This window comes from Rattus norvegicus, chromosome 4 (assembly GCF_036323735.1).
Source record: "Rattus norvegicus strain BN/NHsdMcwi chromosome 4, GRCr8, whole genome shotgun sequence".
In the NCBI taxonomy this organism is placed as follows: Eukaryota; Metazoa; Chordata; class Mammalia; order Rodentia; family Muridae; genus Rattus; species Rattus norvegicus.
Window position 1 is genome coordinate 146628657 of NC_086022.1, and position 17587 is coordinate 146646243.

The window sequence follows — 17587 nt, forward strand, 5'->3', positions numbered from 1 at the left end:
GCATAGTTTAGCCTCCTGGAGGGATATAGGGCTTCCTGAATCCAAATTCCTGGGATATTAAGGGAAAAAAACTTATCTGAAGTTTGTAGGATAAATAATGTTTCTCATTTTTTATATTATGGATTTGGAAATATTCCCATGGACTGTACCAGTTGAATTTTTCCTAATCCAAAAATCAGAAATCAGGGTTTGCAAGATGTCTCAGTTGGTAAAGATACCTTCTACCAAACATGGCAACCTGAATTTGATCCAGAACCCATGAATACATGATACTATATATTTTTCATAAAAAGGATATCCACAATACGATAAGACTGTAAAAGAATCATTTGACTTTACATATCCATAGGAAAGATATGACTATGAGAGAAACATCAGGAAAAAAAAGGTCTGTCCTCTTCTCGGGAAGGTAATAAAAAGTTAACACAGCACTGCATAAATCTCAAGTGTAAGTCACAGGGTCTGAAGATATAAGTAACCAGCTTTCTGTTTGTTAATGGGGTTGCGCAATACCAAGCAGATACATTATTAAAGTATCCAGTCTCCAGTGAGTGATTCAGAAGGATTTATTCAGTATTCAATTGTCACTCGGTAATCATAAGAGGAAGGAAACCCCTGACACAACCTCAGGTGATCTCTGAAATTTTTATCTTTGTATCCTGTTGTGTCTTCATATATTAAACCAGAGATGAAGTACATAAAAACCAGGGTACAATGGAAGTAACTACACTTTGCTAACAAGGTAATGCAGTAAAAGGAAGTATGGCCTCTGCTTTTTGTTCCTATATTGTCACTCTGTCACTATATCAAGGGGACACTTGAGTAGCCCCATGGAGACAGCTATATAGAGAAGAACTTAAGTGTCCTTCAGAGCCAGCAGCAACAGTTGTGTGAGCAACTTAATTTAGACCTTAATCTTCTAACAGCCGCCTTTTCCATGAATGCAAGCCCACTGACAAATAACAGAAGTCTAGCAAGATAGCCTGAGCCAGAAGGACACAGCCAAGGTTCTAGGTACTTGTAACCCAGACACATGATCAGAGATGATAAATCTTTGCTCTTCTTTTTAAACTAAACTTTGGAGTCTTTTGTTACCCAGTATTTGAAGAATATTTCATAGGCTAATGTGATTAATTGGTGTTTAGCTACCAACTTTGATATTCAATGTGAACGGGGTCAAAGCAAATGTGTTTCTTCTCCTGATGAATGATGTATGAAGGCTTTTAAACACACAACAGAAAACATTTTTTTTCACCACAGTTGTGAATGACTTCTATTTGATAAAAATAATGGGGAGAGGACTGAACTCAGGCAGTGCTCCTTTCTGGTTACTATTAGAAATGACATTGCTGGTATCTGCCCTCAGCATGTGGATATCACAAATGTCCCATAAATCCCCTTACTACCTCCCTACAAAAAAAATAAAACCCTTATTTCTTTTCACATTCTTTGTCTTTGAAATAACAGAAGGAAAAGCTTATGCTAATTCTCCAGCTGGATTTAGAAACAGAACAAACCCATCACTGGTAATATCTCTACTGATATAATAATGGAAATAATCAAATTGGCATTAATAGGCTTGATGGAATTTGTTTAAGTGATGAATTTAAATGTATTCACTGCATACCTTGCATAACTTGATGTTCTCTACAATCAAAAATTAATAAGCATGGAAATCTACAATGTATTTATTCCTGAAAAGGATAAATATTGTGGTCTCATGAGAAGAATTGAATGATCTCGATTGTTTTCCTCCTTAAATATAAAGTAATTAAAGGGTGAACCATCCAAAAAGAAATACAAGTAATTACAAAATGAGAGCCAGCGAAGAAGAACTCAATAACAAATAAGGGGTTGTTAAACCAGATTATTAAAGCTTGAAAATTTCAGGGTCTGGCTGGGGATGTGAAATACTGCTTCCAACAGGAGGGATTACAGGCATTTGCTTTTGAAACTCTTTGCTAATGACATACATGGTATACTGTGGAATATTTTGGATGCAAACTATATTTTCAGAAATAAAATATATCTAGATTTCAATAATAGATCCAAAATAAAATCAAGGGTTTTTTTTAGCTACTATTCTTTTAAACATCTTATATTAGACCAATAACATGGGTAGTGGGTATTCAGAGGAAAGGATGTGATTGGTTGCTGGTGTATGACATACATACAGGTGAGAAGGACTATCTCAGAAACTGAGAACAGATACAGAGTAGGAATAGAGCTGAGACTAGAAGAATACCGCCCCCTATCAGGACTGTCTAGCAACAGAATCATTTTAATGGGCAGTGGTTCTGTGTCATTTGTTATGCCACAATATCTAACTGATTCAAGAGTCGTCTCTGCTACACTGAGGAGGAGCAGGTAGTATTACTCACCTTTTAGAAGTGAGACCTGAAGTATACAGAAGAGAAAAAATATGTTGCTTAATGAATCCAGCTAGTTCAAAGGGGATGATCGTGCAGAAGTTGGATATGGTTAGCTGTTGTGTTTAGATTTAATTGTCAACTTGGCACAACCTACAATAACCTGGGAAGAGGGTATCAATAAGAGATTGTCTATGGATATGTCTGTGGGAGATTGTCTTAATTAAATTGATGTTGAAAAGGTCAGTCTACTGTGGGCAGCACCTGCTCTGAGGCCTAAACTATATGTGAGTGAAGAGATTGAGCTGAGCCCAAGCAAGCAAGCAAGCATGTACACATCAATTTCACTTTGTTCTTATCTACAGCCATGATATGACTAGCTATTTTAAATTCTTACCTTGACTTCCCCACAATGATGAAATGTAACCTGGAATTGTAAGAGGAAATAAACAGCTTCTATAATTTGCTTTTGTCAGGATATTTTATTGCAGCAACAGAAATAGAACTTGGTGTCCTAGGTAGGGTTTGATTGCTGTGAACAGATACCATGACCAAGGCAACTCTTACAAGGACAACACTTCATTGGGGCTGGCTTACAGGTTCAGAGGTTCAGTCCATTATCATCAATGTGAGAGCATGGCAGCATCTGGGCAGGCATGGTGCAGGAGGAGCTCAGAGCTCTACCTCTTCATCTGAAGGCAGCTAGGACAAAAGTCCATGCCTTTAGTGACACACCTACTTAAAGAGGCCACACCTCCTATTAGTGCCACTCCCTGGGCCAAGCATATACAAATCATTGGATACTAGCCTACTTCTCTTTGTTTACTTTATATGGTGCTTCTCTGGTTTGAGTTATATATAGACTCTTTCCTTATGAATTCATGTTGTTTGAATCTTAGCTTTACTTTATTCTCTAACACACAAACCATAAAGGAAGGCATCGAAGTACAAGGTTACATAGCTCTGATTGACTAGACAAATATACCCAGTGTGGGAAAACCTGTGCAGGTGAGGTCTTGAAATTTACAGTCCCCCTAGAGCCCTTGCTTCAATTGGGATAAAAATATTCTTAGGTGGCAAAATATACAATGAAGAAATTAATATTCTGTTCAGCACAGATTCTTAAAATGAAGGCTAACACGCCTTTTTAACTGACATACTGGAAAAATTTAAAGTATAGCATCTAGTCCATACCAAGGCTGGTCTCTTGATCCCATTTCTTTCGAAACAACTTCGCCATATCTCCACTCATTTAACAATAAGAACATCATTGGATGTCTTTCAGTTTTATGGATTTGCTTGATGTTTGGAGAACAATGTTCTCCCCTGCTAAATGGGAGAGTGAACTATTTGCTTTACAGAAGGATTTTTGACTTTACAAAGGATTACTGAATTGGACTTTAAATAGCAACATCCCCCCAGCGCACTAAACTATGACTCCATCTACAAGATATTTCTCCTTAATGCTTCAAATTCTGTTTCCCTCTGGGTCTGAACTAGGCAATGTCTACAAACCTCTTCAATCTAACAAGCACATAAAGATATGGCCAGGAGCACATGTGTTCAGAGGCCTGGCTCTAACAGCCTGGATGTTAGCCCTGACTCTGTCTCTGAGGTCCCAGCACTGTGGTATCTTTGAGTAAGTCCCTGAAGCACCTGGAGTCTCCAGACCCTGACTTGTACATTGAGTCTCAGGAGATCACCCACCTTGAGAGCTCATGGTAAAGATGGAGGAACTAATGTATAAAATGCCTATCACATTCCTAGGCATGTTACGGATTTCACCTGCAATGGTTTCAGCTCTTTTTCAATCCATTGTGTTCTTTGCAGGCAGGAAGTTGTCTTCAAAATATAATTTTTCTCTTGCAAAACTGCTCTGCTTAAACTCTCAACAGTCCCCCGCTGCTCTAATCAAAACTCAATTGCCTTGAATGTCTTACTGAGGCCTCCCTGCCTGGTGTCACCCTGGCTGCCAGTCTCATTAGTCACCATGCTCATTCTTGGCTTGCACAGAAGCCTGAAAATGTTGGTCCCAATTGAAGCAAAACAAAACAAAAGTAATTTTCCCTGTGAGGCTCAGCCACATTTCTCTGCTCCTGCTGGCAGTGGGACTCCCTAGAAGCTTTGGCCCGGCCCTCTCTCAACAGTCGCCCTCCTCACAACTGTGTTTGGCACCTCCATGTGTCCATCGTCAAAAATGAACCCTTGGTGTGTGTCTTCTCCTTGCTTGCTCTTGCTGGATAAATCCTGCTGTCATTTCATGCTGACCTCAAGTTTCTGGTCACTGATGTTGGAACTTTGGAGAATGTGTGACTGAATCTGAGCCATCATCCCATCAACCAAGCCAAATTTGCCACCCCATCCTTAGAGAATGATTGAAAGATAGCTGTCTATTGGTCACATTTCTGTTGCTGTGACAAGATGTCTGAGGCACTTGGCTTCCAAAGAAGAAGGGTTTGTTTTAGAAATTCCAGTCCAGGATTGGTCATCCCCATTGCTTGAGTCTTCGGAGAGGTAGCAGACCATGTTGCAGAAAATATAGTACATAGTAACCATTTACTTCAAGATCTAGGGAGCAAGAAAATAGAATGGGAGATAGTACACTGGACTCTGTAATTACAGTTAAGAGCCTACTACAAATGATCCAGGGGTCTTCTACTAGGTTGCATGGCCTAAAGGTCCTACCTTCTCCCAATAGATCTACCAGAAAACCAAGCTCTAAACTTGCGGGCCTTTCGGGGAAACATTCACCATCTGACCTATGTATGACAGCCTCTCATTCCCTGAAGTATACCCACATGTGAATCAGTGCCAACCCCTTGTTCTTTCCTTACACACTCATTACAAAACACTCAGCTCTGATTCAACAGGAATCAGGTTCTTTGAAAACAGACGCCAGAGCAAAGTCTCGCTTGGCTGTTATTTTAGTTATTTTTCTTTTGCTGTGATTAGTCACCATGACCAAGGCAAATTACAGAAGTAAATGTTTATTGGGTGTTTACATTAGACAGTGAGTCCATGACCATCATGGCAAAAGTGCATGGGAGAAGGCAGATAGGATGGCACCAGGGTCATAACTGAGAGCTTATATCTTGATCCACAAGTACAACGTTGAGAAAGGGGAAAGGGTGGGGACGGGAGATAACACTAATTGGGTATACTGGGAATGACATCAGGTTTTGAAACTTCAATGCCTGTTCTCAGTCACATACCTCCTCCAACAAGGCTATATCTCTTAATCCTCCCCTAACAGTTCTACCAACTGAGGACCAAATACTCAAACATATGAGCCTATGGGAGCCATTCTCGTTCCAACCACCATGGCTACTCAATACCTCCCCACCATAAGCATGAAATCATTTATTGTTATATTTACTTTATATTTATGTTCCTTTCCCAAATACACGCTTTTCAGAGACAGGTGTGTTACCTTGCCTGAAACATCTTTCCCAAACAGAAACGTGCCTGTCTCAAGCTCAAAGAGTAGCTGTGTGTGCTCTTGGTGTGCTGGTTTTCTATAGTCTGCCACCTCTGACGACACCTTGTACATCATTTCTCCAGAGAAGCCTCATCAGCTTCTCCAAGTAGCTACGCTAGGTCTAAGCCTCTCTTCTCTGTCTTTTAAGTGGCTCAAGCTCATGTTTGTTTGTGATTACAGAACTCTACCAGGTGTAAACAAAAAGCAACAGAGCCTTCACTCTCATCATCAATTCATTATTATCTAAGTAATATCTAGCACATTGTAAGTACTCAATATTTATCGAATGCACAAATATGAGGTGACATTCACACTATTGTAAATATCCCTCTGCTTATTAGTAACCTCCAAGCATAAAGGTGGTAAATATGATGAAAGGCAGACTTCTTCATTTGCTATTTGGAAATTTTTTTCCCTTGGCTTGAATACATCCCAGTTAACTACAGGACTTTGTGTGCATTTTTTGTTTTCTAATCTTCATTTCTTTATTGCTTTTCTATTGCAGCAACAAAATTTCATAACCAAGACAATGTATAAAAGGACATTTATTTAGGCTTACAGTCCTGAGGGATAAGGCTACACCATTGTAGGAGGCAGGCATGGAGGCCAGAGCAGGAAGCTAAAAGATCACATTGTTCAGTGCAAGGTCAAAGGAGAAAGTGAGCTGGAAAGAGCGTGAGGCTTTAATTTCTCAAAATCTGCCCCCAGGGACATACTTACTCCTGCAAGGCTGCTTCTCTAAACCTCCCTGAAGAGTGCCACCAAACTGGGACCAAGTATTCAAGTGGATGAACCTATGAGGGACAGTTCTTATTTACGATACTGTAGTGGTTAAAGGAGTGTATACGATAGAATTCTCGCCTTTTACTAGAATTCTACTTCAGTATGATTCATTTTTATTTGGAGCAAGCCCTTCAGTTCCCACCAAGGAGACATGCAAACATCAAAGTTTCATGTGGCAATGCCTAGCCCTCGAAGAAAACCCATTTTAAATGTTTTCTTCTCAAATCTATTTCATGAGACATCAAGTCAAGGAACTCATCAGCATTATTAAAGATAACAACAGGGGCTGGGGATTTAGCTCAGTGGTAGAGCGCTTACCTAGGAAGCGCAAGGCCCTGGGTTCGGTCCCCGGCTCCGAAAAAAAAAAGAACCAAGAAAAAAAAAAAATAAAGATAACAACATAAAATAACCCATCACAAAAGCAATGGTGTATATCTCCTACCATCACACATATAGTGTGTTGTGCTAACAGAATTAGAACAAAACTGCGTATGTTCTGATTCATCTGGTTGTATCAGTAATTCAACCCAAGAAATGATTTTTATAAATTTAAAACTAGCTACCTTCTTTGTCTGATGGCCATTTTTTTATTTTCCCTTCAGAAGAGTTGGGAAGGAAGAGGCTTGAGCTAACTGCTTATGTATTCTTTGATCTTTCATTCAAACATTTACATAATGTGTCCCTGGTAGGATGCTCAAGATTGACTGCTGAGCACTAAATAGTCTGGGCTCAGCTTCGGCAATAGATGAATACACAAAGCCCTAATGGGATTTTCTGATGCACAGCTCCACCTCTCCTTCCCACCCTGCTTCTCAATGGACACTATAACTCTTGTTATGTATCTGGGACCTTGATATCTAGTGTAGCTGCGTGAGAGAGGAAGAGATGAGCATGTGTGTTCACGGGGAGCTGAAGAAAAAAGGAAGCAGATGCTCTAGTGATTTTATTACCAAAGTTTTCAAGCATATAGTAAGCATATAAAATAATAAAAATGAACATCCTTGCACACACTACCTAATACAGCAGCTATTAAGATACATTAAATGGTCATAGCCATGTTTTCAATTTAACTTTGTTAGATATTAGCAATTTTCCTGGTTATATCAGATCCTTTGAAAACAAGAAAGGTGTGACTTGGTCCTCGGAGGCCACTACTATGCTGTTCACTCTCCCTCTCCTCTTTCCCAGGGGCATCTGTTCCCCTTTTGACATACATACTTTAGCCATAAACATTAATCTTTGTATGTTTAAGATAGGCAGATGAAGCAGAGCCTTGTGGAACAGACTTGATAGCCAAGAAACCTAGGGGTTCGAGACAGCTGAATGTTAAATTCAAGACCTTCCCAGGCAACAGGCTGAGTTCTGCGTTAACCTAGGCAATCCAGTGAGATCCAGTTTCAAAGCAAAAGATTAAGGATGGAGCTAGTGGTAAATAACTTGGGTACTCCAGGCTGTAGCTTTATCTCTGGTGCACTAGCACAGATTAAGAAAGAAGTACATGAACATAAACAGATGATCTCGGCCAGCTGTACGTCCATTTCTCAGTTCACACTTTCAGCCTTAAAATGCCAAACCTGAGTGAAAGGAAGACCTTCCATTCACTCATTTTTAACCGACTAAATCACATCAAGCATTTAACGATTCATAGTTTCTATCTTCATATCCACAGTACTGATTTAGATGCTGTCATTTGTCCACTTGACACAGCCTATAGTATCTGACAGAGTATCAATCGAGGGTATGCCCAGATTAGACTGGACTATGGCTATGGTTATGAAGGATTGTTTTAGTGGATGGCTGATGCGGTATGGTCTCATCCACCACGGGTGGCTGCATCCCTAAACAGATGGGCTTAGCTAATTGTGAGCCAAAGAGCTAGCCAGAGAATGAGCCAGCAAGTGTCAGTCCTCTGTTGACTCTGCTTCAGGCTTCTACCTTAAGTTCCTGTCTGGACTTCCCTCAATGACAGATTGTCACTTGGAAGTTTAGGCCAAATAAATTCTTCTTTCCCCAAGTTGCTTTTGGTCAGAGTATTTTATCACAGCCAGAGAAAGCTAACTAGAAAGTGAATTTATTACACAGCTTCCTTCTTCCTTCTGGGACAAAGCTCATGGAGGAAGTGAAAGAAGGATAAATCCATACTGTTGTAGTTTGAGGAAAAATGGCCCTCATAGTCTCATATGTTTGAAAGTGTAGTCACCAACGAGTGGCTTTATTTGAGAAGGATTAGGAGGATGGCCTTGTTAGAGGAAGTGTGTCATTGGTGGCAGGCTTAAAAGTTTCAAAAGTCATCCCAGCCCCAGCCTGGCTCTCTTTCTTGGTTTGAAGATCAAGATATAGCTCTCAGCTACTGCTCCAATACCATGCATGCAGCCATGCTTCCAGCCATGATGATAATGAACTAAACCTTTGAAACAGGAAGCAAGTCTCTAATTAAATGTTTGCTTTTATAAGAGTTGCCTTGGTCACAGTGTCTGTTCACAGTAATAAAATAGTAGCTAAACCACATGTCTTTCATCGTAATAATTTGAATTCATATTTTCAGAGACAACGTAGATGGCTAAAGTAAGTCAGTCCACCACAGTCCAGCTTGGCTAGATCATAGTGGCTGTATATAATAGTCAAATGCTATTCTAGAAGTTTGAAGGTACCTATCAAAAGTCAATATTTTAAGAATAAAATTTTGAGTCAAGCTGGTCATACTTCATTATATGGGGAGGTGCTGTAAAAATGTAGTGAAGTCAAGACTGACCTCCCATCAGCAGAAAATAATGCTGCCCACAGATTGACTTATATCTCAGCTTGCAACTCACCCTTGGGACTTCAGCCTGTCAGACTGCACTACATGCTGGGGATATGCTGTACTTTCCACTTTCAAGCTAACTCCTAAAACAAATACATTTTGGGGACATAATCATCTAGGTTTCCTAGCTAATGGGAGTTCACAAAGAAGCAGAAATCTAATGCCCAAGATGGCACTTCAAATTAAGACAAAAAACAATTCCAAAATACTGAGGTAAAAGAAATAAATAATGAGTATGAAGGTTTTTTTTAAATTGTAAGAAGATAATTATGAAAATACTGCTTAGATGGGTGAACACTTGATTCGGCAGTTGAACACTTGATTTTCTTACAAAAGCTCAAAGTTTTGTTGCCAGAACCCAAATCAGTCAGCTCATAATCCTGTGTAACTACAGCTTTAGGGGAACTGTTAGCCTCTTCTGGCTTCTCTGGACCCCGCAGTCATGTGCACATTCCCACACACAGACGCAGAGACACAAAATTAAAAATAAATTTCCCAGTTATCAAATCAGGTCAATTTTTAGACATGGTAGCATGTAGTTCTCAAGGATAACACCTTTTTAAAATCTATCCATCCTTGTCAACATCCAGTGGCATGAAAATGCAGCGTGAGCCACCTGTTACTGTTTGATCTGATTTCATGTTCCTTTCTGGAAACTTTGAAAGCATCTCAAGATGAGCTGAATAATGGGACATCGGTTTAACCAGTGTCTCCAGTCTTCACACCAGTAGTCCGGTAACGAGATAGGCAGTTGGATGAAGTGAACAGAAACACAGATGCTCTGAGCTATGTCCATGCAGGAGAACTCCCTTCTCACAGATGTGTAAGTGGTATTCCCCTACGGTGCCTCTTTTGTGGAAGCATTTTCCATTTAATCAACCTTCTTTTGCCCACATGCCTGAGAAATGCAATTCCCTTTCTGCTAAGGGAAATTTGTCCCTGGCTGGTTTAATTATATTTATGTGTTCTCACCCTGACTGGACATGCATCAGCAGGAGTTCAGCAAAGGCAGAGAGATGAAGGGTCACTGGGGGTGGAGAAGTGATTCGTCTCCGTGAGGCATCGCTTTGTCTTTCTATCCATCCTTTCTGAAGGTGTGTTCCCGAGCAGCTAGTAGCTGCGGGTGCATAACCTAAAGACTTCAAGACGCAAAAGTGCTGAGAGAAAGAGAACTGGAATGCAGTGAAAAATGCCAAAGCACAGGGAAAGAAATTGGCTCCAACAGAGCCCCAGTTCAGCTGCTATGATGAGTAATCCTGGGTAAGTCTCTTCAACTCACTGGCACCATAGTATTCTCTGCCTAACCTATCCCAGTACCCAGGCAAAATGTGAAAATAGGTAAATGGTCCAAGAGATGGGTTGAAATATTATAAATTGGATACACATATTCAAATATGACACCGTACCTTAAAACAAACAATTTTCGTGTATCAGTTAAAAATAATTTTGTAAAAAATAATTAATGGAAGTAACTACAGAAATAAAAATTGTTTGAAAAATGTGTCATATGCAAGGATAAACACTTGGGTGTCTGGAATCTACCTGGCTGTGACATCCATCACCCCAGAGATGCCAGAGATGATTGGGCTGATGTCGTGCTGAACAAGCGTCTCTTCCTCCTACACTGTTCCTTGTGTGTTTCTCCTGAAGCTTCAAAATGGGTGCAGGACACTCACTGCCTATAGCCTGGTGTGATTTCCCTCCTGGGTGACGGCCACTCTGTTGGGCCAGAGTCCTGCAGATTCATGATCAGGTGCAATTCCTGATCTGATCCATGTCATTTTCGGAAGTTACTTGGATTTAAATAATGTGGGTCAAAAAAGATGGCCTTCCCAAATACAGGAGGACCCACCTTCAGGAGTAACTGCACTCCCCTGCCAGAACCCCCAGACGAGTTCTCCAAGTTTTAAAACTCAGAATGCTTCCTGTGACACTCCTTTATGGCTCACAAAGCTACAATTAGGGAGAGAGTTCAAACTTTTTCTTGAAAAATTAAATTTATGAAAATTGTTTATGTTTTATCTTTAAAACAAGGTCATGGTGCCGTCATTGATGATCATTTAAAAGCACAAAGAATTAAACTTTTTAAGATCATTTTCCAAAAGGAAATTAAATGATAGCATGATGCGGCGCCCTTTAATGTTCAGCAATAAAGATGATTATTTCTGTGAAAATCCTTGAGATTTCAATTTCTCCATAGGTTCCCCCATACCCTTTGATATTCATATCATCAAATTATTCTCTTTTGAAGCTTATGGTGTCATCATCATCACTGATTTTTCTTTTCTTCAATTATTCATCAGGCTGACACTCTCAGAGCCGCATTTGTCAATTACTTCGCGTGAGATCAGAGAGGTCCTCCATTACGGCTTTCATCTTGCCAAACTCTGCACCTTTTCCAAGAGGCGCACAGTTTCCTCACGTTTCCAATCAAAGCATGATGTAGTCGAACTGTGTTGCCAGGCATTTGAGAGTGAGTCATCAAATAGCCATCACGGATACAAATAAGAGCACTTAGTGAGAAGATGTCTTGAGATGGGCATGAATTTTAAGAGCATCGGGGGCTGAAGAAAATGATTAGCTGGTAAATTTCTTGACATACAAACATGGGGGAGGGCCTGAGATCAGATCCCTAGCATCCATGCTCCCCCAAAATGAGCCAGGCATGGCAACACACCTAGTATTAACGAGGAGAATCTGTGGGTCTTTCTACCTAGGCAATTTAGTCAAATAGGCAAGCTCCAGTTTCAGTAAGAGAACTTACAGGTTCTTGGTCTCAGCTTTCCAGATGCTGGGATTACAGGTGTGGGCCAACATAACCAGTGGCCTAGAAACTCTTGATCATCCTTTCTGTGCATTTGACCCCACAAACCTCAGACACTAACCTTGATTTTGACACAGTGTTTTTCCAAACCTTCAGTGCAGCAGATAAATGAATGAAAAAGTCTTACTCATGGCCCTGCTCTGCCTTTTAAAAATATGTTTAAATAGTCAGTCTTGACTTTTAACATGTTTGCATACTTCATAAGCATCATGAAGACCTCTCCTCCAAATACCACTGCATAAAAATATCACAACCATTTTATAGATTTGTAAGTTGAGGCATGGCAAGATGGAGTGACCTGACAAATATACAGCTCATGAACAAGTGCTCCCTATATGACACCATATGCTATGTAACTGAGTAATTGGCACTGCACAAGGCAGGCAATGTGCATGAACAGTTGTGTCTTCACTGGACTCTTGCAGCACTTTAGAGGGAATGGAGTCTTTCTGGTCCCTTTGCATCAAGAAGGGTACAGCATAGGTTTGTCTCCTTAATATTAGAGCCCAAAGGACAGAAAATCTCTTGTCTTGATCTATAACCCAGCCAAACTGTAGTCTGGTTTATCATCTTCAGGTTGTGTGCTCATATGAAGGCTTAGATTTCTGCTTCTGACAGATCATAGAACCATGTCTTCCATTCTGATGTTCAAGTCCATCCGGAGACAGTCTTTTACAGACTCTCAAGCACCATGGTCTGTTATGTGTTATCCTATTACCAAATCTGTTCTGTTTCTCTCTATCACGCTTTTTCTACAGTGTCCTTTTGGAAGGCATTCATGAAAGTAAAAACCATAGTTAAATCTAGATTGATGATTTCTCAAACTCAACTTTTAAGATGGGTTTTCAATATCTACAAAAGTCTATTTCAGTATTTACGAGGAACTATTGTAGCAACCTATGTTTATAATTTCCCTCACGTCCATAATTTTAAATTAACATGTAATATAGTGACCTTCACTTTGGTGTATGGTGACCTTCACTTTGGTGTATGGTATATGAGTTTTAATGCATTCATAGAATAGTTTAACCACTATTGTAATCAATAAACATTTTATTCCCATCTCTGTACAGACACAACTTCCCCAACCCTAACACCTAATTGCCAGGATACTGTTTCACACTATTACAGCTTCATGTTTTCTACAAGTTCTTATCAATGGCGTTCTCACATTCAAACTCTGGAATCTTCTATTCAAGCCAATTTTTTCAAGATGCATTTATTCGGTTGTGGTCTTAGCGATTCTTTGCACTGTTGAATATATCCCATTGCATCAATGCTCTAGAGTGTATTAATCTATCCATCTGTTGAAGGGCATTTTGGTAGTTTCCATATGTTGTGATGATGAACAGAGCAACTGGAGGTATTCCACAAGGATTTGTGTATAACTATATGCTTCGTCCCTAGTGAATATCCAGAAAGGGTTTAGTAGGACATATGGTAAGTAAACATTTAATTCCCAAAGAAAATGTCAAGCTATTTCCTCAGAACAACAGCTAATTCATTTTCTAGGGCTCTTGTTTTCTACTTGCTCTTCCTGGTTTGATCCTTGGTTTTAGAAGACTAATACACTAGGGCTACATCAACAGAATTCCCTATACTGGGAATTCTGACCAAGTTTGACTGAGGAGAACCAGTGTCAAAGAGGAGAGTGGAGAAGAAAAAAGCTTTTCTCCTACTCCTTCCACAGTGAAGGCCATAGCTGCTGTTCTCTATGGAGCATCCAAATCTGCTGCTTAGAACAGGCATCCCATGTGTTCGCCTCTGATTAACCTTGCCTTCAGGTCTGCACCTGCTGACCATGGGTAATTGTACTCATTCACCCTGATTACAGACCCACTGAATATTTTATTCACTCTTTCCCAAATTGTTGTGAGTTAGGAAGACACAGGACTCCCTGAGGTACCATGTGACTTCCATATGATCACATGACTAGAAGTCGTAAAGTCAAACTATACTAGAATATCTCTTAACTCTTGAATATGTGGTCTTACCAACAAGGTTGGAGTTGGGTTCATTTTTGTCAATGCTTTTACAATATAGTTTCACAAATAATTCAATGTATAATCTACATAGATTAAAATTAAGAACAGAAGTTGGACCCTGATATTCTGGATAGAGGGAAGCTTTAAATTTCCTATTTTCTCTATAAAAAGTTTCAGGGTGATGTTGGGGGAGGACAGTGAAAAAGAGTACTAAAGAGACAACTTGATTGTGAGGGGCATCTCTGGGACAAGCTAAAACACTAGAGTAATGGAAATTAGCAGGAATCTATGAAGGTGACCCTACCTAAGACTCCTGGCAGTGGGGGATATGGAGCCTGAACCAGTCATCTCCTAAAACCAGGCAAGACTTCCAATGGAGGGATTGGGAAACCAACCCAGTGATACATCCTTGGATCCACAATTTGTCCTGCCTATAGAATGTGCAGGGGTGAGGAATGAAGCAGAATTTGAGGAAAGGGCCAACCAATGACTATCCCAGCTTGAGACCCATGCCATGAGAGGCAGCCCACTCCTGATGCTATTGATGATTCTGCTATATCTGCAGACAAGAACCTAGCATAAATGTCATCAGAGGGGCTTCACCCAGCAACTCTTAGAACCTGATGCAAAGACCCACAGCCAAACAGTGAGAGTAGAGCTGTGGAATCCTGTAAGAGTGGGAGGAAAAATTAAGGGAGGCAAAGGAGTCGAGGAAACCACATGAAAATGTACAGAGTCAACTAGCCTGAGCCCATGGGGGCACATGGAGACTGAACTACCCAACCAGAAAGCATGAAGGATGGACCGGGCCCTCTGTGTATATGTACCAGTTGTTCAACTGGGTCTTCACCTGGGACTCCTAAAAGGGATTCCTTTCCCCTAATTGGATTGCTTTATCATTTTCTCCATGAAAGAGGATGTGCCTAATTTTGAAAGACAAGGCCCGCCATTTTACAAGTAACAAGTTGGGAAGAGGGAAGGGAGAAGAGATCAGAAAGTAGAGTTGTCTTACCTCACAGATTACATTTCCCTCATTCCAGTCACCAGGAGACCATGGTTGACCCCCTCCATGGAACTGAGGTATTAAATTCCCAACCCCTCCTTACTATCTGAGTATCTTTCCCAGGTGAGTAAATGAATCTATCTGAAAAGCTCCTGCCTTCCAGGTTTACTGATACAAAAATTAGTAATGCCTTTGTAATTTTCTTTCAGAATTGATCTTGTGTCTGCAGAGGCCTACAATTTTTCTAAATAACCAACTGAAATGTGCCAAGAAATATATTTTAGATGGGAGAGTTTACTCATCCCCATGAGCAGATTGCATGGATAAATATGACTTCTTTCCTTTTGATTTATTTGACATTTTTCAATTTCTAATATGGGTATTTTTGTATTTTAAACATCAAATATTCTACCATTAGCTTTGGTAATTTAATGATTGGTGCCCAGTTGGTGGCATTGTTTGGGGAGGTAGTTTAGCATTGTGGAATATGGTATACTGGGGTGACTTGAGAGTCACGTTTGGTTATAGTAGAAAAGTTACCAATAGAAGTAAATTTAATAAACTACAATAAAAGTTCTGGGTAAGAAAACTTGAGCAGAACAGTGAGACAGCTCAGGGGTTAAAGGTACCTATCACTAAGCCTTACACCCTGAGTTGGAGATTCAGGAACTTAATGAGAGAAGGAAAAAGCTGGCTCCCACAAGTTGTCTACACACACACACACACACACACACACACACACACACACAAACATACACAAACCTACATGCACACCTATTCGCATAAGCGTGCACACACATGCACACACATACACACACTGAATAAGTATATGATTTTAAAACAATTTTTAAAGTGGTAAATTTAAATACTTTATTTTTAAATGAAATTAGCATTACATACTGCTAATATGTGCTGATATTCAGTATTTGAGTGAATTATTGGTCATTTTCAAACTATAAATATTTTAAATAAACTCCTGGTAACATATAATTAACAATGGTAAAGCTGGAAATAATCTCTCTTAACAAAGCAGCTACGGACAACCTGAGCTTGTTCTATGACACAGAGAGATACACTACTGTGGGGGACACTGCAGCCATACACACTTCGTCTGCTCATCCTACTGCAAATACTCCTGAGCTTATTTAAACCGCTGCCTGGGAAAAGCACATGTGTGAGCTAGTTCTTTTCTCTTTCATATCAAGAACTTATTTCTTGCTTTCTTTACATGAGATTAGCAAGTCACGATGTCCACACATGCACTCTCAAAGGCCTGCTAAATGTCTGGATTCTTTAAATTTTCTTGGCGTTATGACAAAACACCTGATTAAGTGATTTACAGAAGAAAAGCTTTTGTGGGATGACAGTTTAAGGATCCAGTCTATCCTGGCAGGGAAGGAATAAGGGTAGAAATCTGAGGCAGTGTTGACATCGTATCTAGTCAAGTAGCAGAGAAAATGAGTGCTGATATCAACTCATGTTTTCCTGTTTACTAACCCAGGGTGACCACTCAGGGAATAATGCTGCCTGCATGTAAGAATGGATCTTCCCAACTCAATTAACTTCATCAAACTCTTCCTTACAGACAGACTCAGAGGCTTGCCTATGACCTAGAATGCATCACTCTAGGCTTTTCTGGGTTTCAAAATATCCACTGTTATTGTTAATAACAAAGGTGATGGCATATAGCTGTCAGCACTGCAGTGCCAGTTCAGATAGAGGCACCAAGCTCTTAACACTTACTGCAGTTTTCATATCCAGCACACATACCAAAAAGTCACTTTCTCTTAGGAATATCTTTGATGAAGCAGTAGAACAATTAACCTTATTAAGCTGTTAGTCTGATTGGTTTTTCTCTATGTGCAAATTGTGTTTTACTTTAGCAGCTTTCATAACATGTTGTTTCTTATGTACACTTACCCATTCCCTTATAGCCACGTTCAGAAGCTTGCCTATCCAGTGGGTCTAGACCCTGTCAAATTGGCAATATTAGCCTGCACAGTACCTTTAATTGAAGATGACCATCTGAGGGATTTCCAGAAATGTGGTACTTTCACAAATAACCATGTTAAAGGTGGGGCAGGGGTCTGGACATGGTAAGCAGCTGACTATAATTTCCCTACCTTGTGTATAAATCACAATAAAGCATGGTGCCCTAGACATTTACACAATTATAAGGTGCTATTTTAAATCAAAAGAAATCTGGAAATAATGGGAAAAATCATAAATAAAATACTTTTTTACAATGTCTCCTATATACACTATTTTTTTTACGTTTTTGGGTCTCAATGTATCCTCTGAAAATCTACCAAAGGCCCCTAGGAACATTTAACACATGGATA

General features: G+C 39.9%; 1 long non-coding RNA gene across 1 annotated transcript in view; it reads right to left on the bottom strand.

Moving 5' to 3' along the window:
* Positions 1 to 364: 364 nt before the first annotated feature.
* Positions 365 to 17587, bottom strand: part of LOC134486832 (uncharacterized) — a 39200-nt gene continuing 21977 nt past the window's right edge. Inside the window, exon 3 of the long non-coding RNA XR_010066254.1 lies at positions 365 to 4937. This is a non-coding gene — a long non-coding RNA (uncharacterized LOC134486832). The remainder of the gene's footprint in view (positions 4938 to 17587) is intronic.